The sequence below is a fragment of the Acinonyx jubatus genome, chromosome B3 (genome assembly GCF_027475565.1).
Source record: "Acinonyx jubatus isolate Ajub_Pintada_27869175 chromosome B3, VMU_Ajub_asm_v1.0, whole genome shotgun sequence".
Classification (NCBI taxonomy): domain Eukaryota; kingdom Metazoa; phylum Chordata; class Mammalia; order Carnivora; family Felidae; genus Acinonyx; species Acinonyx jubatus.
In genome coordinates this window covers 106069059-106093258 of record NC_069386.1, presented here as the reverse complement: position 1 = coordinate 106093258, position 24200 = coordinate 106069059, and the positions used below count along the sequence as shown (strand labels likewise).

Here is a 24200-nt window from a genome sequence, read left to right as displayed (position 1 = left end):
CCAAAAGCCTACTTAATATCTTCATTGGATGTCTAACAGAAATCTCAAATTCAAATGAACTCCTGATTTTCCCCTGCCCTAATATCTCTGCTCTACCCTTAATCTACCTGATCTCAGGTAATAGCAACTCTGTCCTTCCGTTCCTGAGGCCCAAAATCTTGGTATCACCATTCTCTCATATCTCTCAACAAACATCCCAGGAAATAGTGTTAAATCTACCTTCACTATTTATCTAAAATTTGACCATTTCTTATTTGGAATCATGGCTTTTGGCAAACTGTGAGCCTGGGAAAGTGAGAGGGCCTAGACACAATCTATGAATGGAAAATGAGTAAATGCTGGCTCAGTGCCTAGATGTATAGTATCTTCAATTTCACCAAAAGGTAGAAGCTTCACCTGTTTCTAAGCTCAGGTGAGGCAACTGCAAAACTATTTGGGGGAGGTGGGAAAATAAAAAAGTTAAAACCTTCCCAAATAAGATTTGGAAAGCCTGTAGACCAACATTCTAAATTCTACCAAAAAAAAAAAGTCTAAAGTTAATGAAGTCAACAAATTACTTATCCTGAGTAAAATTATTTTATAGAATAGCCTGAAAATATTTTTTAAATGAGTATGTTTTAGAGTATCCAAAGAAATAAAATGAAGGACCAGCTTCCATTTTTTAAAAAAGAGCATGTTATGAAAAACTAATAGGCATAAATAAAATAACTTATGTAAATATGAAAAATAAGCTATTTGAGGGGTGCGTGGGTGCCTCAGCTTGTTGGACTTCTGACTCTTGATTTCAGCTCAGGTCATGATCTCATGGTTCATGGCATCGAGCCCCACATTGGGTTCTGAGCTGACAGTGCAGAGCCTGCTTGGGATTTTCTGTCTCCTTCTCTCTGCCCCTCCCCCTCTCTCCAACTCTCCCTCAAAATAAATAAACATTAAAAAAAAGAAAAGAAAAAAGAGGCTATTTGAAATATTTGAACTAAAAATGTTAGTAATTTGAATTAAAAATTCAGTTGATAGGATAAGCTCTAGCCTGAACACAAATACATAGAGAATTAAAGAATTGCAAAATCATACTGAGGGATTTACCTGTACACAGCCAAAGATAGAAAAGATATGAAAAAAGACAAGGACCATAGTTTGAATAGCTACAACACATGGCAAATAGGAGTTCTCAAGAAGGAAAGCAATCCTTGGAGATGTAAATAGCAGAGGCTTTTCCGTGACTGAAAAAAGAGAAGAGTCCTCACACGAAAGGAGCTGAGTGCTAAGATGAATAAAGAAAACTCATGCTTACCATGCTTACCAGACACATTGAATTAAGAATGCAGAGTGCTAACATTAAAGAGAAGAGGTTTGGGGAGCCTGGGTGGCTCAGTTGGTTAAGCATCCAACTTCAGCTCAGGTCATGATGTCATGGTTTATGAGTTTGAGCCCTGCATTGGGCTCTGTGCTGACAGCTCAGAACCTGGAGTGTGCTTTGGATTCTGTGTCTTCTTCTCTCTCTCTGCCCCTTCCCTACTCACACTCTCTCTATCTCTCAAAAATAAATAAACATTAATAAAAAAAAAAAGAAATCAGAAATTTCTGGAGAGGAAATATATTCTCTATAAAGGAGTAACAACTGCATTAACAGTAGATTTTTTACCAATAACAACACAAAAACTCCACTGAAAGAAATATTAAAGGATGTTATTCACTAAGAAGAAAAGTGAACCCAAGGCATGGAATATAAGAAATAATAATAAGACAGAAATTGATAACATTTATCAGTGAGTTTAATTAATTATTGACCATGAGGGCATGCATATTAACCATAACCATACTTTTGGATTTTAAAAAGGGTATAATTCAAGCTCAATACAGCAATAGTAAGATAGGGGGAAAGGAATACCATGTTTAATCTCTATTAGGCCTATGCCATAGTAAAAAGAAAAAAAAAGGATAGAAATAATGAATAACTTTAGCTTTTGTTTAAAAAGTTTATGGTTAGGGTAGCCTGTGTGGTTCAGTTGGTTGAGCATCTGACTCTTGATTTTGGCTCAGGTCATGATCCCAGGGTTGTGGGATCGAGCCCTATGTTGGGCTCTGTGCTGAGCATGGAGCCTGCTTGGGATTCTCTCTCTCTCTCCCTCTGCCCCTCGCCCCTGTGTGCATGTGCTCTCTTTCTAAGAATACAAAAAATAAAAAAGAATAAGTTTATGGTTATAAATATGTATTTTTTAAAAATTAAAGGGAACCACTATAATCAATAAATAAATTTGTATCTAAACATTCTAAGTATATGAAAACTATTAATACAGTAGAAGGCAGAAAAGGAGAAGTTTACAAAACAAAAAAAAATTATGGCAAGGTGAAAACCCAAAATAAGAAGGCAGTTCAAACATACCACAAAAAATATAAAGGGATCACATTTATCTAGTAAAAATGGTTATCAGAGTGGATTTTTTAAAAATCCAGCTGTATTCCTCTTTTAAGAGACATAAGTAAAACAAAACCAAAAGAGAAATTTTGAATAAAAAAGAGGTACCATGTAATAATAATAAAAAGAAACCCAGTACAGTAATATTTTATTGGACAAAATAGACTTTAAGGTAAAGGCTCTATATAATATCAGATGAAATAATCCACCAAGATGTAGCATTCATGATCTATCCGCATCTAACAGCATTAACTCTGAAAAATACAAAGCCAAGGCTGAAAGAAATAAAAGGAGGCATCAACAAATCTATAATCATAGTGTAGATTACTGAGATCAAGGAAAATGAAAACTTAGCAAGAATTTAAGAGGTTTGAACAACAAATCTACTAGATATATTGGAAAAAGTCCTTATATTCAACATTAGACCTAAATACATATTTACATAATCTTATCTCCAATTCAAGTCACAAAGGATAGCTCAACAAATGTACAAGGATATTATAGAGACCATATTCTCTGACTATAATGCAATTAAATTTGAAATCAGCAATGAAAAGTAATAAAAACAATAATGACACATGTCTATAAACTAGCAAAGCAACCTACTAAATAACTCATGAGTTAAAAAGGAATTCACAATGGAAATGATAAAATATTTAGAAGTAAATGACAATGAAAGTACCTCACCTGTGGAAGCTGGTCCAAAAAAAAAAAAAATGCTGTTAATGGTATTTTGGGGACAACTGGCAAAATTTGAATAAGGTCTATATATTAGATAATAGCATTATATTAAATTTTCTGATTTTGATAATTATACTGTGGTGTGAGTGTCTTTGTTCTTAAGAAATATTCACTGGGGCACCTGGGTGGCTCAGTTGGTAAAGCGTCTGACTTCAGCTCTGGTCATGATCTCATGGTTCGTGGGTTTGAGCCCTGAATCGGGCTCTGTGCTGACAGCTCGGAGCCTGGAACCTGCTTTGGATTCAGTGTCTCCCTCTCTCTTTGCCCCTCCCCAGCTCTCACTCTGTCTCTCTCTGTCTCAAGAATAAATAAAACATCAAAAAAAATGTTTAAAGAAATATTCATTAAAATATTTAGGGATAAAGGCATATGAAACATTCTCAAATTGATCAGATGATGATGATGATGGTGATACCTAGAGAGAAATAACAAAAATGGTATACGGGAGTGAAGGGCAAACAATATTCTTTTACACTATTTTTAATAATTTTTTGTGTAAGTTGGAAGCTTGAACTTCAAAATAAAAAGTTTAAAAAAGAAAAAAAAAACTAATGCAGTCAGAGTTAAAGTTAAATAGTTAGTAGTTAAACTACTTAAAACTCCAAATAGTTCTGTTTTTTAAGAAGGATAGTGATTTGCCAGAATGAATTTCCCTTCTGAAGATTCTCAGTTTCACTGATTGGATAAAACAAAAACCTGTTATGTGAGAAAACAGCATGTTCTGCAAATGAGCAAAGTAGCCCACAATGTCTGTTGTGTATGGAACAGCATCTCAGGGTTGTTGGCACCATTTGTTAGGAATTGCCTTGGGGATAAACACAGACTAGTGACTGAACAGTGATGTCACACAATTGTTTTAAATAAATGAACCAAAAACGCCATTTGTGCCACATTCCAACTAGGTCATAAAACTTTATTTAAGAAGTTTTGACCCCAGGATTTCTCGAAGCTATTCACAATACTTTGTTTTGACTCCTCTCTCCATGGGTCATGATTCAAAACAGTGCAACCCAATCTCCTTTAAAATGTTGCCTGTGAAATCTGGCTCTTAACTTCAGAAGAGCGCTAAAGTGTCAACACGTGGCTGAGAGATTGCTTCCAGACGCTCAACACTGTGTAGAAAGATCCAATGGTGGAGGATAAAAGCAGGAATATGGTACAATGCTGTGCGATCACCAAGGAGTAAACGTGAGTGTGGAGGAAGGAGGAGAGAGAAGTGAGAACAGAGAAAAGATGGATGAGCAACATGTGGTTTTGAGACGAGCTCTAAGGATAGGTTTGGGAAAATCTACCAGCCCCTACACGTCCACAAGGTCACTCAGTTGCCAGGTAAACCTTTTCGGTGAATAAGGAGAAAGTCCTAGACTGAGGGCTTTGGGAAGGTTGCATGGTGGAGAATCATTGCTAGAGATGATAGAGAAGAATATAGATGCCAGATGTGTGATGACACTGTTTTCTCAGTCAGTAGATTACGGTGGGCTTGATGGGCCAGGCCATGCGGATTGTTTGGGGACCTTACGCATTTTTGCAGCAGACTTACTTTGTAGTCCTCCTTTGGGACACCTCTCTCCTTGCCCCATCAGACCCACAGTCTTGGGCCTGCATTATTTCGCAAAGTCATAGCAACTCTTGGGTCAATGGTGCTCACAGCATAATGGCAGCCAGGAGGAGACTAGGAAATTATGCCACTTCTACAAGACAGCGCAGTTTAGGTTTTCAATGAATTCTTTACCTCTTTATTTTATGTCAAAGTCTATCTATTTTAATTAAAATTACTCCAGAAAATAGAGCGTGGAACCAACGCTAGCAGTGCACATTTTACTTCTAGCAAGTATAGAGGGTCAGGAACTACCTGAAGTTTGCAAGCTGTGCCTAAGTATCATCATCTCATGGGAGATGGCTATGCTTCTGAGGGCTCCAGCCCTGGTCTCTATTTCACCTGACCAAATTCCTGTCACAGCTGTTTCCCACAGAAAACCTTTCTAGCCTGGATGGGTCAAGCGGAGAATTCCTAATCTACCAGGTAAGTGTGAATACCTTTTTTCTAAACTTTCCTTCCTGACAGCTATTAGCTGTGAAGGGAAAGAGAAGAAAAAATCTGACTATCTGAAAATAAATATTTCATAGGAGCAATCAGTGAAGGTTCTCGTGGAATTTGGGGGCCATAGAAAATAGCGCTGGAAGACAGCAATGTTCAAACTCTCCCTATTACCCCACATTTTATAAAGATGCCTCAAGTGCCAAATCATCACTGACATCATCACCACCACCATCATCATCATCATCATCTTCATTAAGTCCATCTCTACTCCTCCTGCCCATAAAGGGTTTCAATGGATGCTATTTGAAAACCTCCAACTTAAGAAAATGAGGCCCAGAGAAATTGAGAGCCATACTCCACGCATGCCAGCGGTGACAGTATTGGCACACAGCCCCTTTGCCCACAGAAACATTTACTCATTGTCTGGAAGTTACTGCATCATAAAAAAAAAAAAAAAAAAATAGATGGCAGAAACTCCAGTAATTTCCAGTGTAAGAAAGACACTGTCGGAGTCAGAACACACAAAAATGTGTCTTCAAGCCCTCCAAATATGGGCAGCCAGGCTAAAACTCTTTGCAGCATTTATATTATTAACAAGCAGCAGACTATGTCTCCAGGAATTTGTATGACATCTCCTCCACCCCAACATGAGGTCCAGGCTATGGAGTCAGTGTAAGAAAGCAAACAAAACAGAGATGCAGGGTATGTGTATTCTTAGGAACTCTTGGATGCGTCCCACAATAGTGCTAGCCTTCTCCACTCTGCCCAGGACTTAAATTAGGCGTGCCATCACATCATTTGGCAAGGATTTTGTTCCTGTTTTTTTTTTCCCAGGGAGAATAGGGAGAAAGGATAGGAAACACAACTTCACATAATAGCATGGCTATATTTATGTACTATTTTAAAACTTTGCACAGTTCACCCACATACTGCAAATTAAGTAAGTTTCACAGTAATTCTATGAGAGCAAAAGAGCTGCATTTTCCTTATTCCACAAACAAGGAAAAGAAGGAGAGGGCAGTCATATGGTTCGCCCAAGGCCACTCCATCGGTTGGTGACAGATGGGATGGGATGATCAGTCAGTGACTGAAGGAGGAACACTCCATTTTATTTTCCAGCAGACTCTAGACTGGATTCGGGCTCTGTCCTTCAGTGAACAGGTTGTAGGCTCAAACAGAGGGACCGTTCTAATTTGAGGAAACGGAACAGAGAAGAAATTTCAATGGCGCATGGATCAGAAGGGGGAAAAAAAAACAACCATAGACAGATGACATGTATCACAGGATTCCCTCTGACCTGTGTGTTCTTCAAAATTGTTTTTTAGATCACTTATATCCAAATATAGACTTACCTTTGGTGAATAAGTAAGTTGTGGCACCACAGACTTGCGTACCCTTTGCTGGTCAAAACTACCCTTCCCCACAAAGAGTTTTAAATCAGTTTAACTGACCCCTGAAATAAGGCTGAAAAAACTTTTTAAATGAAGAGTGAACTTTGAAAGCAAAGATCTCTGGTAATGCCAAAGCAAGTCCCAGGAGTGAGAGGGCTAATTTGGCAGCTGTCAGGACGGATCAGTTCATGGAGTGAGAAATGGGTTGAAGGGAGGAGGCTCTGTCTACAAGGACAAAGCTGGGCATGTAGGTCCAATTTTTCAAGCTGCTTCTCTTCCTGAGGGAGCCACCCATAAACCCCCACATGCCTTGCCACCTCATCTGATAGAAGTAGAATGCTACCTCTGGCACAGAGTCATTTCTAATTTCAATGGCATTACTGGGGCCTGAAACATCCATGGTCAGAAGTCCTGAAATAACATAGGTTTTTCAGCGGCTTGTCTGAGCACTCCTGGAATTCCTTTAAAATGCAGCAGGATGAGTAACTCTGGGCTCATTTCTGCAGAGAGGGCTGGGGAAAGGCCCAGATGCACAATGCCAACAGTGCAAAATTTGTAAAGCAAATCTAGTTAACAAGCTGTTACTTTTCAGACCAAAACCTGTTGAGAATTAAGACGTCTTTCCGGAAACCCAGGGATTATTATTCATTTGCCTGTTTCACCTGTGCCAGTAGCTTCAGGAAATAGCAAGGTGGGACAGCCCACAAGAAAGCTAGCATCAACCACAAAGGATGTTCGCGGCTCAGGCAGAACCAAACCTGGTTAAAAAGGCTTTTCAACTCAGGAATAGCTTCCCACTCCAAGAGAGTTTCTGATCATCCCAGAAGGTGATCTTGGGAACTTCAGCACCTTTGAATAAATATGAATACCAAAGAACAAATCCAAATATTCTTGGGAAGACAAGTTATTTCTTTTTCTTTCTCAGGGGCCAGTGTTAAAAGCCCCTGACAACATTCCTGGGGAGCACATGTGCCTCTTGTTCAGGGAACTGGAGCATTGGACCAGGGGACAGGGAACCATTGGATCAGGGAACATTGACCTTGGGCTAATCATTTAATTTGGGATTGGTAATTCATAGTCAAAGCCATGATTACTGTGATCTAACAGAAGTAAGCCTGCCCAGGCATGGGGACCCAAGGGTTATAATTTTAAGGATTTATTCTTTGGGAGTGGAGGCAAAATGATGATGGAAATAGAGCAGCCCAGATTTGAATGCCTTATCCGTGAGTTTTATTAGGGCTCCTACGCCTTTCAACAAGCCTTGAGGGCTTTCTAGTGGGTCTGGGGAGGGGAGGCATAACCCTTGTTAGCTCACAGGTATAGAGGCAGGACTTGGGTGGTTCATCAGCCCACACAAGGGATACTTGGAAGACATCGAGAAACGATATTTTTGCTCACCGTTGTCTCACCAGAGCAATCTTCTGGAAAACTTAAATTTAATGTTCTTATCCCCTATTCAAAATGGCTTTCCATTATTCTAAAATAAAAGCCAAACTCCTCAGTACTGATTACACATCCCCGTGTGATCCAGTCCCTCCCTACCTCTCCAGACCCTTGCTTTCCTCCTTCCCTTTAATCCAGCCTCAAGGACTAGATTTCGTTTCCTCCAATAACCAAGCTCTTTCTATCTAGAGCACTCACTTACCCTTCTTTACGTTTTAATATCTACTTTTCTTTCAGTGTGCAGCTCAAATATCACTTCTTCTGAGAAGCCCTCCTTGAATCTTCCTGTATTAGATCAGATAAAACCTCTCATACTGCTCTTGTAGAACATCCTATTCCTTTCTTTTAGGACCTTTATCACAGTTGATAATTACATACTTACTTGTTTACTTAGTGGATTAATTCCAGACTTTCCCACTAGATGATAAGCAGTATCTACTTGCCATTGTATCTCTAATGCCTACCAAACTGGCACAGAGCAGACACAAGATCCAATGATCTCACTAGGATGAAGGTGATGTGAATGGAAGATGGCAACCTTACTCTAGAAATCCAGAACACTGCTATGATCCACACCTGCAGGCCTTACTGGGCAATGGAGCACCTATGAATAAAACAAATTCATTCTTTTCTGTTGTTTTGGCTGTTGGCAACACTGGGGGAATTTGAGAAGAGCTGAAATCCCAAACTTCCTTGTTGACTTTCTTTAGACATAAACCCAGCTGGAACACATTCTACCACCTGCCCTGTCTCTGGGGGAGCACACAGGGCAAAGTGAGGGAGTCTGTGTGGAGGCACTCTAGCCTGACTGTGGGATCCAATATAGCACATACTTTAAAATATGCTGACATGGAGTTATAGCTCTTCAAAGCACTGGAGGCAAAACCCCTTGTTTTTAAAACAAAGCATTCATACAGAGCCAAGAATGTCCCTGAGTCAACAGTCCTAACCCTTTCTCAGTCTGCTTATGAGGCCCTGGGTCTCAGATGGATGAACCAAGGACCTGCCACTTAGAGACTACTGTCTGCTAACCCCAAGTGACATTGGTCGAGCCTAGACTGTGTATAGTAGGAGCCTGGGAGATAACAGGAGATGAAGAACATAGAAGGCTGCTGATGTAGCTGTGTAGACAGCTAAGAACAGAACAATTAGAGAATAATTCCAAGGTTACACAAAAGTAAAAGTGTGATGGGATGGTACAGACCCTCCTCCTGAGCGAACTTCCTTTGCTTTAAGGATGAGATTCCTATGAATGAGGTCATTCAGGAAGTCTTCTTGGAGGAGGTCAGTTTGAGCTTTAAGGGAAAAAAATGGATTGGCAAAGAGAGCAGAACTGGACCTACAGTAACCATGCTGCCTGGGGCTGAGAGTCTGTGTGAGCGCTGTCATCACATGGGATGCCTCTCCTCAACCATTTGGAGAAAAAGTAAATCCCTTTGTAACATCTAGGCGATGCGGGTGAAGATTTGTCCTGCTTTTCAAGTTAGGATATTATGTAGTCCCAGTGGCTCTCTGATTCTCTCATGAATCCAGGATTCCAGGTAACACTCACTTTGTTTCACCAGCTGAATCAGGCCCCCACTCCCAGAAGAACTGAAAACTATCTTATAACTTGGACTGAGCACTTTTGCTTCCTGTTTGTTATCTTTCCTGTTGTCTGAATCATTCTCCAAGGAAACACTGAAGTCCTCCTGAATTTTAATCAGCTGTGTCCACTTAGCTTCTGTTCACCTAGGCAAAGGGGCAAGAATAAAGGCACAAGGCATACCGCAACAGCAATTACTTTCCACGAGGAGTCAGAGATTGGAAGTGAAGCTAAAAGCATCTCTTTTAAGGCAAGCCATTTCCCCCAGGGAGTTTGCAGCTTGGAGCAAAGGCAGGACAATAAAAGATCAAGGATGTCTTTCTAAGACTGCAAACAGAGCAGCTGACACATTCAAGTTGGTCTGCTTTTGACCTCTTTAAATGCCAGGACAGCAGCAAAGTGCCCACATCACATCTGTTATAAGCTGGCCACCCATCTTTTTTATTTTAAACCACAAACTCCGAGTGTTTGTAGAGAACAGGCAGGGAAGGACAGCCTGGGAGATCAGGCCCCTGTTTCAGCTGGTGTCACTCAAGCCTGTCTTCCCCAGAGTAGTTTTCTGTACTTCCGTCTTTCCCCTGTCTGTCCCACTCTGGAAGTCTGTCCCTCTCCCTGCTCTTACCTCTAATGGTTTCGGCACCTTCATTTTCAAATGCTAATGAAAATCGTGCTAGGCTGTGCAAATGAACAACTCCAGGGTAATCTTTCTCCCATTGTCTCTCCTGTAGTTGGTAGTTAGACCTTGGAACTGATTCCAGCAGCACTGAGGTCACAGCTACTGCTAAAGCTAAATCCCAGTTCGACTTTGTTTAGGAGGTGGTCCTTTGTCATTTTCATCTCCAGATAGAACCTCTGGAAACCTCTGTTTTCCCAGAGGTAAAATAATAAAAAAAGAAGTAGCCCAAGGTGAGTGCACACAGGTGGATGAGGTCTCTTGTTGAGGGCAGAAGGTGTCTGTGAGTGCTGGGTCCTCCTTGTGAGCACGGTCATCGTGTCCTGCAAACAGAGCTTAGTGAAGTTACATCCACCTGTTGTGGTTTTCCCAAGAGGGAGAAAGAAATGACTGGGACTCTACTAACGACCATTAGCAGCACACTTTGGGTTGGGTCTCTCAAACTTTAACAGGCATACAGATCCTCCTGACTTTAAAATGGAGATCTCCTTTCAGTCTGGTCTCAGACAGAGCCTGCATTTCTACCAGGCACCTTGGTGATGTTGAGGCCACTGATCCCATGCACATTTTGAGTAGCGAGGGGTTGGGTTTTTGTTTACTGCCTTCCTACCCTCAGCTGGACTATGTCATTTTATCAAAACAATATAGTAGGAGTGATACCCAATTATTAGCCTCCTGAATCATCCATTGTTAGAGCTATTTCTTGCAGCTACATTAAAAAAGCCCCTCCCGGTAGTTCCCCATTGCACAAGAAGCCCATTTGTAACGAGACACTTTAGGCAAGCAAGACACTATGCAAAACATTTTTGGCTCTTTCTGCTGCCTGACAGGTGGCTGCTGGTTGATGTTGGAATAGGAAGTTTTATATGATAGCGTTGACGGTGCTGATTCTGAAGGGGGTGAGGAGTACTTTGCTGTGGCAGCTTTAGCTCCCACTCAATGCCCGCTCCCACCCCCCCAGGCTTATGGGAAAGATGAGGTGGAAGCTGGGAGAGAAGCATCGGGCCATGCTCTGCAGACTGGGGGATATTATTTTTCACTTTCTCTGCTGCAGGGCTTCCCACGCCTTTTATAAATATTTATAGGACAATTTCCTTCTTGAGAGTGCCCAAGAGTGGGGGATGGTGAGGAGGATGGTTGAACTGGGAAAGTAGGGAAAAGGTGGTGCTCACATGTATGAAGATTAGAAGGTGGCAGAAAGCTCCAGAGGGCTCATTCCAGGCCAGTCCCATCACTTGCAGGAAGAGGAGTTGGACTAGACTAGAGATATTAAGTCTGGGGGCAGGGGTTTAAATTAGCAACTCCAGTCCTTAGATTTCAACTGATTCTCAGAAGGTCCCTGATTCACAAAAGGTTAATCAGCACCAACCAGGATCATTTCCTAGCCCCTCCCAGAGTGGATATTTAGAGTGCTAGGCTTCAAGAAATGGCAGACCTCAAGCTTAGGTCGTGGGATTCGGAGGGCCAAGACAGCCACTTAGAATCATTTTCTAGCAGAGGCGAAAGGGGCTCAGCTGTCGGCAACCCCATTTTACAGAGGGAAAGCTGAGGTATAGTCAACTCAAGTGACTCTCCTAAACCACGGGGTCAGAAGATAAGTCTGGCTTAGAATCCAGGCCTGGCACAGGGAACACTGGTCTGCACTGGCCGAAAAGCCCCTTCAATCAGGCTGTCGCCTGGGAAGGGCAAGACATTTGTGGCCACAGCACCAGGAGCCCCGCTGGTTATTTCTAGCTTGCTGAATGTCAAAAATCCAGGCCGCTTCTCACAGCAGCCTCCACTTGTCAGACCAAATCAAGGCATCCACGCGTCAAGCAGGCGAATCAGCTGCCTCCAGCACTGGCCTCGCTGCGCCCGCCCAGCGCGGTGCACCTGACCTTGTCCGGATGCAGCCGGCCAGCGAGCCCCGCCCCCGCGCCCAGGGCCACTGCTCCCACCTGCAGCCCCCGCGGTTTCTCCGTGTGGAGCCCGCTTGGCAGCCTGCCTTGGCCGACTGTGACCACAACAGACAGCCTCCCACGGCCTTTGACCCTAGAGAGGGATTGGGTAGAACCCTCTGCCTGCTCTCTGTTCCGGTTTGGAATTTCCCACCTTCACTTGCTTTTCTTCTCAACACACTTCTCACCCTGCAGCCCAGTTCCTTTTTAGGTCCAAATCAGCAAGCTTGTTTGTGTCTGCAGAATCCTGTTTCACAGCAATTGCAAGGCAACACTAGTCCTGAGTGTCTGCTGTTAGTTTCTTGTCCCAACTTCTCTTCATTGAATATTGGAGCAACTGCTGGCTAGGCTTTGGATACAGCAGACTGACCTTGACCCTCAGGGAGCCCACAATCTTCTGGGGGAAGAGAAGGTGATGTTTTAAGCTGTGATTTGATGGTTGCTATGGAGTTTGCTAGAGGAAATGGGGGTTGGGGGCAAGGATCATTGCAGGCAGAGAGAACACGGCAAGGTGTAAGGCCTGAAAGAAGGCAGAGGGGCCACCCAGGTAAAGAGACGGGAGCAATTAGCATGTGATGAGTTGGGAAAAAGCCAGAAAGGGACTTGTGAGCCAGAGAAAGGAATGTAGACTTTATCCTGACAATTCAGGGCTTTGGAGGGGGGTTTACCATTTGGTTTGGTTTTGGTTTTTTGTTTGTATGGTTTGCCTTGGAGGGTTTTTAACAAAGAAGTGACCAATCAGATTTGATTTATAGGTGGGCCTGGAGGCCCTGTAAGTCCCAATACAGGGTCAGTAGCAGCATTTTCAAGGGTAGGGGCTATGTTCTCCCACTTGGGGCTCAAATTGGGGCTCCTACTTGGGGTGATTTCTTCACCCCTTCCCTGATGCTTTTTTCCTACACCCACCCCCACTGTGACTGGTTTGTTCTTTGGCGTCTTACTGGCCCTTCCTAAACTTTAGTCAAGATACTAGGTTGACAGTATTCCCAATCTACCACCCTGTTTTCAATCATTTATTTACTCATCTCACTTATAAGAAGTTGCTATACGCCAGGTGTTTTGCCAATCACTGGGGGGTGCGGAAGGGAAGACTCACATGTTTCCTGATCTCAAAGAGCTCAGAATTTGTCCAGTAGTTCCTCCACTTGCCCATGCACCAGAATCCTCTGTAAAGTTCTGAAAAATACAGCTGATTGAATATCACTGGACTGACTAAATTGGAATCTTTGGAGGTAGGTTCCATGGAGTCATATTATTAAAACTCCCCTCCAGGTAATTCTGCTGAGCAGTTAGAACTACCGATCTTGGGAGGGATTTCTCTGATGGCTGTTTGTCTACATGGTCGATGGGGAGAACAAACCCAGAGTCTGGCTCCTAGTCATAAGACAGTCAGAAATCACTAGAAAGGAAGACAGGGGCAAGCTCAGTCCACTGACCTGTAAGCCTGGGACCTGCTGACATGCCTGCAGAGAAGCAGGAGGGGTAGCAGTGGTGGGTAAATGGAAGGGCGGGGTAGAATGTATTTGGATGGTAGGGTGGCTGTGCCTGCCTAGAGTGGACAGCGCCTCTTCCTCAACCTAAATTGTATAAATTGTCCAGTTAGAAAGCAGGAGACCAGCTTTCTGGCTTGTTGACACAAAGACTCCTTTTCAGCACCACCTTGATTGTCATGGTGAAGACCTAGGGATGTTCACACTGGCCAGTTTCAAATGGTGACTGTGATGAGTAACTAGCAAATCAGCAAGCATGTTATACACGACCCACAAATCTCTACCAGTTATGTCTGAGTACTGGGGCAAACTAAAGCAAAGGGAGTCTGTTAGCTCACTGTTCCCAGAAGTAGACCCCATAAGTATAACCATCCTCCGGGGGATTCCAGGAAGGTGCTATCCTGTCCAATCATGTCTGGAATCTCACATCCCCAAGGATGGGTCTTCAAGGGGTTTGAAGGATTGGATTTCCAGTTCCACTTTCTGTCTCTTGGCAAAGACTGTTCTGAGAAATCTATCTGTTAAGTATTTATCTGTTGAAAGCTTACTGTTGGCCAGGTACTGTGAAGCCTCAGTGAATATACGTACAAGCCACTGGGAAGATAAGACACAATTTTGTGTAAAAGTAAATAAATACAGGACTTAGATATTTCCAGACCAACCTAGAAGAACTGGCTTGTGGTTGACTGGGGTTCTGTATTCTGACCACTTACTTGCCCAGTATGTATTTGAGTGCACTATATTCCGGGTCATTTGCAGACATGTAAGGCATAGTCTTTGCCCTCAAGAAGCTCGAATTCCAATAGGGAACCCAGAATGTATCAGTATGGATATGTAGCAAATAGTGTAGGCTGGGACGAGAGAGTGATTCAGTATCTGCTTTAGCATCAATAGGGCTTGTCCTGAAATATCCAACTTTTTTTTTCCATACCCTAGACGTCTTTTGGGAAGAGAGCTCTGATCATTTTGGGATTCACCTTATTGGAATTAGTGGTCAGGGCATTACAGCCTCTTCTATCACCATTATCAAACTTTGTGGTCTAGCCCCCTTGCTGGATTTCACTTCTCTCTTCATTCCTGTACATCACCTCCATTTCAGGTATACACCCATCTCTTCTACCAGGAACTGAGTCACTTTGGGTGGGAAGGTGATACAAAGAGAGAGAAGAAAAATGAATGAATACCTGATCATCTCCAGAAAAGGGGTAAGGTGAGTGCCACTTAACAGTAGAGTCTCCTATATGCCAATTGTGCAAACTGTTCATGGGCGTTTGTTTGCTCTTCTTTTAATCACTTCCCGGAAATACTGGTGTTTTAAAATGACAGAAATCAGGACCATCAAGCCTAGAGAAGTGGGTGAAAAGTGATTTCCACCTGGACAAAGTCACTGCGTCCCTGTGCAGAGGCAGGCGCCCTGACCCCAGCCTGAAAGCTGAAGTTGGCTCAAAGGAGGCAGGTAGGAGGAGGCCACTTCGTGTCTCACTGAGAGGAGGCAAGCTGTCTGGCTCCTGCTTAAAAACCTATGTGCGATTTTGTGATTTTTTAGTCCCGACCACAGGTAATTACAGAGGCTTTGCCTGGGGGGGGGGGGGGGGGTGCGGAGAAGCTGCCCTCGCCACAGCAACCTTGGTGCACGGCCTCTATCGCATCTGGAGGGAGGTGCAGTCAAGCACTCAGGCCCCCCTCGCTGGTCACGCTCTTGGCTTCTTTGCATTCCTAGCTGGGAGACACCTTTGTTCCCGTCTCCCTGTCTGAGGCTTGAGCAGTGGTCCTCTTCAGGTGCCCATCTCTGCTGAATCCTCCTTAGTGGAGGGAGGGATGGACGTGGGGGAGGAAACCCTGAAGACACTCTCTTCACTGCCTCAGTACCCAGTACTTTTCCACTCGGAGCCCTTCCCCCAGCCTTCTCCTCCAACCTCAGGGTCCATAAAGCTGCCTTTTCCTCAGGGCCTTCCTCATGAGCGAGACAAGCCTCACATCTACACTGATGCAGCTGCCCCTGACTGGTATGCAGTTCCATGGCAGAAAAAGGGGACGGGCACCTTCTCTGCTTTTAGACTCTTGCTTGTACTGTCACAGTGAGTGATTAAAGGCTTGTTGCTTTAATTGGCTACTCTGACTCCTGACAGCGAAGCCCTCTCTCCCTCTCTCTGAGCTGAGCTCCTGACAGGAGGGACTCCTCAAGCCCCCTACCCAGTGGGGAGCACACGCTTCAAGCATGGCCCCATTTCTGGTGGAGGCCATGTTCCTATTTCAGTTCTGCACTCCGTTTCTCTGTCTCTCTCACTCATACACAACAGTACCTGAGGACAAAAAGGAACCCAGAGTTGCCACGGGGGGCTGGAAGGGAATCAGTAGGAAAGACAGGAATAATGAAGCAGGCCCTGGCCAGATCCAGACTCAGAGACCAATTTCTTTCCATCTATGCTGCAGAGGAGGAATCAGAGTTGGCAAGGTGAGTGACTTCGCTCTGGCCACCCAACTAAAGCCCAGGTCCTGATGATTTCCAGGCTGCCTCCTTGCTCTTGCAACCTCCTGCTACAGGTTCCGGGCAGGGCTGCGTCTCTGGGTGCCCAGGACTGTGCCCTGCCCTCTGTAGTCTGTCCTCTGAGGAGCCTCAGCCTCAATGGGGAAAGGGAGACTAGAGCAGGGCTCTAAACTTTGAGCAAACTCACCATCAGTCACCTGGAGGGCTGGGTAAAACACAGACCGCCAGCCCCACTCCCCGAGCGTCTGATTCAGTAGGTGTGGGGTAGGGTCTGAGAATTTGCGTTTCTAACAAGTGTCCAGGTGTGGCTGATGAGAACCGCTGAGCTAGACTACGAACAGCCAAAAAGCAACAGAGAAAGAAAGAATGGAAACTAAGCAAAGGAAGGAAGAAGGGAAGGGGTAGGGGTGACATCGTATCAGGGCAAGAAATCAACCAGAAGGGCTGGGCCCTGGGAGGTTTTCCTCTTCCTCAACCACCCTGATCTCAGGCTTACCCAGAAGTTTTCACAGTTTCCTTTAAACCCCTCCCCCACCCTCTGCGCTCTGGCCCACAGGTGAGGGCAAAAGCCCCACTTAAATGAGAAGCCTTAGAGCCTGCGCTTAAAAAGCCCTGAGGTGGCTTCTCTTCCAACACCGTTCATCCTCGCTTCCTTGTTGCGATGCTGCAGGCTGCTCAACTGCCAGCTACCCATGAGCCTCAGTTCCTGAGGATAGAGTCCTGGAGGGTGGTTGTAGCTAACTTCCCCATCTTTCTCTGGCTGCCCCTGTGCACTCACAGGAGCCCTAGAAAGCCTAGAGAAAGGTAAAGCGGGGAGGGGGGGGCGCACATTACGATAGGATGGGTGGAGGAATTAAAAACCACAGCTCACGTTGACTCAGCTCACGTTTCAAGTTCTCCTGAATCATCAGTGAACACCGACTTCAGGTCTGAATGTGGGTCATAAATGTGTTTGAATGTAACAGGATAGAGTGAGCCAGATACACAGGAGAAAAAAACCAAAACTTTCAAGTGGGTGTGAAAAAAACGACCCACCTCTCCAAATCTGTTAGCTGTTTGATTAGCTCCCGTTGGCTGTGGGAAAACCAAGGCACAAATGTTATGTCCAGGGGCCTAAAGCTGTTCCAGTGACAGCAGGAGGAGGGCTAGAGAGTAGTCGACGCAAGGGCAGAGAGCAGGAACCCTCCGCCCAGAGAAGAGGCACTGGGGGACCCTGGACGGGGTGAGGCCAGCTGGAGGCCCCCCTCCGGCTGCCTAGTGACCCACAGAGCACCAACTGACAAGCAGCTGCTGTGAGCTTCTCTGCCCCAGGCTGGCTCTGCAGGTAAGAGGCTGTTCTCATGTTGAGGAAAATACAAGCCTTGCCACTCAGAACGTAGAGACTTCTGCCTACTTTCATTGTTGCTATGAACTCCAGAAAAAAAAAAAAATCGAAACAGTGAACAGATCTTCTGTTTCAAAAGACTGAAAATATTTCCAAAAGACCTGGGGCTCTGAGGTCTCTCCTCTGCCTGTTTCTCCAGCCCCAGGGGTGGGGAGCTACCATGCAGCAACCCCCCCCCCCCCCCCCTGCTTAGTCCCTTCAGAAAAGCCTGTGTGTGGCTAGGGGGTGTTTCTCCCCACTGGAGAGGAGGCGGGTGATGCCTTGGACGTGCTTCCTTAAAGCCACAGGGAAAGAGTTTTCTGATTCACCACCAGCTGCTTCCTGGAATTGCAGCGCAGGGCTGGCAAATGAATGGTGTTTTTCCAAGGTGATCCAGAGCTGTTACAACATTCCTGTTCAATACCCATCAGACCTTCCTGTAAGTCAAACCAGAAAGTTACCCAAACCATGCATTCCTGAGCAGTCAAGCACACGAGATTCCAGACACACTGTTTCCAACATGCCTCCATATCCCTCTGGAGACTTGAGGTCCAGTAACCCCCACGACCTCTGGACTTCCCTAGTGGGGCCATGCATTTGTCTGGCTGACATTGGAGTCATGTGGAAGCCTATGTACGGCTCCCAGTCATCCGGGAAGTGCAGGACTGTCCTGATTCCCCTAATAGGACTGTCAGCTGAGAAAGGAGTGGAGCCTTGAGCTTGCTTTGTTCTGCATTTCACAAAGACCCTTTCTCTTGACCTGCCCAGCTCTCCAGCTGGTCTGAATAGAAAGCTATCTGGTCCCACACTGAATCAGTATTGGCTTTTTGTCAGAAATAAGGCACTGGTTTGGGAGTGCCCCTGATTGACCCTTGGTCTGCGGGCACTTGCTCTCTCTCTCTGTCTCTGTCTGTCTCTCTCTCTCTGTCTCTCTCTCTCACATAAAGGAGGCATGAAGGAGAATCCAAGTCTCTCTGCTGCTTTTGAGTGTAGAGGCTTTCACTTGGGATGTACAGAGAGGGGAGAGGAGAAATTCTGGACTTGTTCTGCCTCTGAGACCACACTGCAGTGGGAAACATGAAAAAATAAACCTACTTGGTTCTACTTTCCTTATCCCTTCCCCAGTAAATGGAAAGCTAATCAGAGTGGATGTGTCTGGGGAATAAAACAGATGGAACTGAGGACTGGGGCCTGCTCTTAACAGTGACTGAACTCCAAGCCTCCTCTAGGATGAACTGGAATAAGGCCTCCCCCACCTTCCCCCTCCCCCTTGACTGATGGCTTATGGAACCTTTAGTTGGGAAATGCTGACCAAGCTGAAGGCCCCTGCTTTTAAACCCAATTCCTCAGTTACGGCAACTATAACTATAATTTGCACGGAGAGTTAAGAGTTTACAAGGTATCCTATTTTTATCCTCGTCACAGTCTTCTGAAGTAGGTATTATTATTGCTGTTGAATCAGTAAAGACAGCCAGGTTTGGGAGGGTTGGCCCAGGGTGAATGCAGAGTCAAGTTTTACATCCATGTCTCCTGACTCCGTATTCTTCAGAAGCATGGCATGATTGGCTGGGAAATCGTATTTTCTAGGGTAAGGTGAGCCAGCTAAAGCAGAGTTGGAGGATTGTGATTGGTGTTTGGCTTCTTTGACAGGTGTTTCCTGTTGAGTGCAGGCTGACTTCCATCTGTGACATGGGCCGGACCGCTAGGGCAGCATCTGTTCTGTGGGTCCCGGTATACAAATTAGCTTTCTCAAGGCACTAACATTTTGAGAAGATACAGATTAAATGGAGAAGTCTGCTGAGCCTGTGGCTTTGTGGCAGTGTTGGTCTGCAATAGGCACATGTGATCTTGTGATTTACAATATATATTTGGTTTGTGATCCATTCCTGGCACAGAGCTCCTAAAACACTTGGAATTTCCTGTGATAGCAATGAAGGTGTCTTTTGTGATGTTAATGGGGTGATTTTTAATTTTTTTTTTGAAGACCTCTAAGGACAGGACTGCTTGCCAGTGGAACCAACTACCTCACTAGAGAGTTGGAATGTCCAGTCTCACTCCTCCCCCATCCCTCCTATCCTCCCTCCAGTGAGAGGAGAGGGGCTGGAGATTGAGTTCAGTCATCAATGACCAATGATGTAATCAATCATGCCTACTTACTAAGGCCTCCATTACAAACCCAGTGAGCTTCTGAGTTGGTGAATACTTGGAGATCTGGTGAAAGTAATGCACTCTGAGACACATGGAAGCTCTATACCTTTCCCAACACCTTGCCTTACATATATGTCTCTTCTATCTGGCTGTTCTTGAATTAGATCTTTTTATTTTTTATTTTTTGAGAGAGAGCATGCATGCATGCATGCATGGGAAGGGGAGGAGCAGAAGGAGAGACAGAAAATCTGTCCCCTCACTCAGTGGGGAGCCAGCATGGGGCTCTATCCCATGATCATGAGGTCACGACCCAAGCTAAAATCAAGAGCCCAATGCTTAACCAACTGAGCCACCCAAGCACCACATATCCCTTTATAATAAACCAATAATCTAGTAAGTAAAAGCTTCTCTGAGTTGTGTGAGCTGTTTTAGCAAATTAATTAAAACCAAGGAGCAGGTAGTGGGGACTTCCACCCTATAGCTTATTGGTCAGAAGCACAGGTGATAATCTGGACTTGCAAGTGGCATGGGTGGGGCAGTCTTGGCCTTAACCTGTGGGAGCTGACTTGACCTCCACATAGATAGTGGCATAATTGACTTGCTTTGTAAGACCCTCAGCTGGACTTGCTGGGAATTACCCCCCTCATCCAAATTCCTGACCAGAATCTTAGTGGTTCTTACAGGGCTCATGCCAGTGCAGTAGCTCAGGAAGAGCACAACAAACAGGGAAGCATGTCCTATGTTCTCTGTGTATCTGTATAAGTTGCAAAAGCTTTTTATTTCCCCTAAGGAATGTTTCTTTTTGAGGAGTGTTAATTCAAAATGTTATTGTCTATTAATAATTTTACTATTTTTTTGAGGTATGCTTGACATGACCTCTATTGGTTTCAGGTACACAAAATCATTTGGTGTAGTGTATGTTGTGAGATGATTAGCACAATTAGTTAATATCCATCACATAGCCTCAATTTTGTTTTTTTCCTGTGATAAGAAATTGTAAGATTTATGCTCTTGGCAACTTTCAAATGTACAATACAGAATGGTTAACTATAGTCACATGCTGTACATTACATCCCCAGGACCTGTTTATCTGATCACTGGAAGTTTCACCCATTTCACCATACTGCCTGCCTCTGGCAACCACTAACCTGCTCTCTGTATCTTTGAGTTTGGCTTTTGTTGTTGTTTTAGATTCCACGTATAAGTGAGATCATGCAGTGTCTTTCTCTTTCTGCCTTCTTCCACTTAATACCCTAAGGTACATCCATGTTGCTGCAAATGGCAAGATTTTACTACTTTTTTATGGCTGAATGATACTCATTTTGTGTGTGTGTTTGCCTCTCTTATCCATCCACCTGTTGATGGACATTTTGGTTGTTTCATGTCTTGACTGTTGGGAATAATGCCATAGTGAATTAACATGGGGTATGTATCTCTTCAAAATAGTAACTTTGTTTCCTTCACAAAAATGCCCAAAAGTAGAACTGTTGGATCATATGGTAGTACTATTTTTAATATGAGGAACCTCTATATATTTTTTTTCATAGTGGCTTGATGTAGCCACATTCTCGCCAACAGGGCACAGGGTTTCCTTTTCTCTACATCCTTGCCAACACTTGTTTCTTGTCTTTTTTTTTTTTTAATGTTTATTTATTTTTGAGAGAGAGAGAAAGGGAAACACAGAATCCAAAACAGGCTCCAGGCTCTGAGCTGTCAGTACAGAGCCTCACACAGGGCTCGAACCCATGAACCACGAGATCACGACCCGAGCCAAATTGGGACACTTAACTGACTTAGGCACGCCGGTGCCACTTGTCGTTTTGATAATAGTCATACTAGCAGGTGTGATGTGATCTCCTGTGGCTTTGATTTGCACTTCCCTGAAATTTGTGATACTGAGCACCTCTTTATGGATCTGCTGGCCATTTTGTATATTTTCTTTGGAAAAATGTGTATTCAGATCCTCCGCCCATTGAAAAAAATCAGGTTGTGGAGCGCCTGGGTGGCTCAGTCAGACTCCGGCTCAGGTCATGATTTCACAGTTAGTTCAAGTCCATATGCAGCTCACCACTGTCAGTGCGGATGGAGCCTGCTTCGGATCCTCTGTTTCCGCCTCTCTCTTTCTCTGCCCCTCCCCTGCTTGCACTCTCTATCAAAAATAAAATACAACATTTTTTAAAAAATCAAGTTTTGTTTTTGTTTTTGTTTTTTGCTATCAAGTTGTATGAGTTCTTTATGTATTTTGGATATTACCCCCTCATCAGATAACATGCAAATATTTTCTTCTGTTTTGTAGGTTGCCTTTTCATTTTGTTAATGGTTTCTTTTTAGTATAGAGAACCTTTCAGTCTGATGGAGTCCCACTTGTTTATTTTCACATCTGTTTCCTTTGCTTTGGGGTGTCAAATCCAAAACAATCATTGCAAATACTGATGGCAATGACCTTACCCCTATCTCCCCCCACCCCCCGCCTTTTTTAAAAGAGTTCTAAGGTTTTTAGGTCTTACATTCTGTTTTTAACCCATTTTGAGTTGGTGTGTGTATGTATGTGTAGTATAAGACGGTGACCCAGTTTCATTCTTTTGCTGTGGCTGTCCAATTTTCCTAACCCCATTTAGTAAAGCGATTATCCTTTTCCCACTGTATTTGCTTGGCTCCTTTGTCATAAGTTGAACATATATGGTGATTCCCATTTATAGGCTCTCCATTTTACTCCATTGATCTATCTTTTTATGCTACTACTTTACTATTTTGATTAGTATAGCTTTTTCTTTTTTTCTTTTAATGTGAAAGTTATTGTCAAATTGGTTTCCATACAACACCTAGGGCTCATCCCACCAGGTGCCCTCCTCAATGCCCATCACCCACTTTCCCTTCCCTCCCACCTCTCATCAACCCTCAGTTTATTCTCAGTCTTTACAAGTCTCTTACGGTTTGCCTCCCTCCCTTACTTTTTTTTTTCCTTCCCCTCCCCCATGGTCTTCTGTCAAGTTTCTCAGGATCCACATAAGAGTGAAAACATATGGTATCTGTCTTTCTTTGTATTACTTATTTCACTTAGCATAACACTCTCCAGTTCTACCCGTGTTGCTACAAAAGACCATATTTCATTCTTATTGCCAAGTAGTATTCCATTGTGTATATAAACCACAACTTCTTTATCCATTCATCAGTTGATGGACATTTAGGGTCTTTCCATAATTTGGCTGTTGAAAGTGTTGCTATAAACATTGGGGTTCAAGTGCCCCTGTGCATCAGCACTCCTGTATCCCTTGGGTAAATTCCTAGCAGTGCTATTCCTGGGTCATAGGGTAGATCTATTTTTAATTTTTTGAGGAACCTCCACACTGTTTTCCAGAGTGGCTGTGCCAGTTTGCATTCCCACCAACAGTGCAAGAGGGTTCCCGTTTCTCCACATCCTTGCCAGCATCTATAGTCTCCTGATTTGTTCATTTTAGCCACTCTGAGTGGCGTGAGGTGATATGAGTGTGGTTTTGATTTGTATTTCCCTGATGAGGAGTGATGTTGAGCATCTTTTCATGTGCCTATTGGCCATCTGGATGTCTTCTTTAGAGAAGTGTTTATTGGTGTCTTCTGCCCATTTCTTCACTGGATTATTTATTTTTCATGTGTTGAGTTTGGTGAGCTCTTTATAGATTTTGGATACTAGCCCTTTGTCTGATATGTCATTTGCAAATATATTTTCCCATTCCATCGGTTGCCTTTTAGTTTTGTTGATTGTTTCCTTTGCTGTGCAGAAGATTTTTATCTTCGTGAGGTCCCAATAGTTCATTTTTGCTTTTAATTCCCTTGCCTTTGGAGATGTGTTGAGTAAGAAATTGCTGCGGTTGAGGTCAGAGTTTTCTCCTGCTTTCTCCTCTAGGGTTTTGATGGTTTCCTGTCTCACATTCAGGTCCTTTATCCATTTGAGTTTATTTTTGTGAATGGTGTGAGAAAGTGGTCTAGTTTCAACATTCTGCATGTTGCTGTCCAGTTCTCCCAGCACCATTTGTTAAAGAGACTGTCTTTTTTCCATTGGATATTCTTTCCTGCTTTGTTAAAGATTAATTCGCCATACTTTTGTGAGTCCAATTCTGGAGTCTATTCTATTCCATTGGTCTATGTGTCTGTTTGTGTGCCAATACCATGCTGTCTCGATGATTACAGCTTTGTAGTAGAGGCTAAAGTCTGGGATTGTGATGCCTCCCGCTTTGGTCTTCTTCAAAATTACTTTGGCTACTCGGGGTCTTTTGTGGTTCCATACAAATTTTAGGATTGCTTGTTGTAGTTTGAGAAGAATGCTGGCGCAATTTTGATTGGGATTGCATTGAATATGTAGATTGCTTTGGATAGTATTGACATTTTAACAGTATTTATTCTTCCAATCCATGAGCACGGAATGTTTTTCCATTTCTTTGTATCTTCTTCAGTTTCCTTCATAAGCTTTCTATAGTTTTCAGCATACAGATCTTTTACATCTTTGG

The 24200-nt window shown here is 43.8% G+C and overlaps 1 long non-coding RNA gene across 11 annotated transcripts in view; it reads left to right on the top strand.

The window, feature by feature from the left end:
• The first annotated feature begins 628 nt into the window (after positions 1-628).
• The window catches only part of LOC113601328 (uncharacterized), an 88999-nt gene continuing 65427 nt past the window's right edge, over positions 629-24200 (top strand). For 4 of the 11 annotated variants that reach the window (XR_008299443.1, XR_008299438.1, XR_008299439.1 and 1 more), the window contains exons 1-2: positions 629-17009; positions 17315-17529. This is a non-coding gene — a long non-coding RNA (uncharacterized LOC113601328). Of the gene's footprint in view, positions 17010-17314; positions 17530-19218; positions 19524-24200 lie in introns of those variants that run through there. The other 7 variants (XR_008299440.1, XR_008299441.1, XR_008299447.1 and 4 more) reach the window with 7 other exon arrangements.